Source organism: Cynoglossus semilaevis, chromosome 11 (assembly GCF_000523025.1).
Source record: "Cynoglossus semilaevis isolate Cse_v1.0 chromosome 11, Cse_v1.0, whole genome shotgun sequence".
NCBI classification, from domain to species: Eukaryota; Metazoa; Chordata; class Actinopteri; order Pleuronectiformes; family Cynoglossidae; genus Cynoglossus; species Cynoglossus semilaevis.
In genome coordinates, this window is record NC_024317.1 from 951,803 (window position 1) to 952,049 (window position 247).

General features: G+C 57.9%; 1 protein-coding gene across 1 annotated transcript in view; it reads left to right on the forward strand.

Moving 5' to 3' along the window:
• cacna2d2a (calcium channel, voltage-dependent, alpha 2/delta subunit 2a) overlaps positions 1-247 on the forward strand; it is a 106,288-nt gene that overhangs the window by 101,147 nt on the left and 4,894 nt on the right. The window lies entirely within an intron of this gene.

The window sequence follows — 247 nt, forward strand, 5'->3', positions numbered from 1 at the left end:
TCAGACCAGCGGGGGCGCGGCCCAACCCTTCCACTGTAAACCCGACCCTGGAACGTGCACAGCATTGTGGGCGGAGAACTACCTGGGCACCGTAGTGTAACGCTAAAAGTCAAACTGCCCCGGCGTGACACCGGGGTAACTGCGAGCCACGGCTTTAACCACGGTGGTGTCTGTGATGGAGACAGTCAAAGTTGCCCTTCTTCATGCCCTTCACAATGCGATGCACCTCCTCTGATTGAGCGTCTCT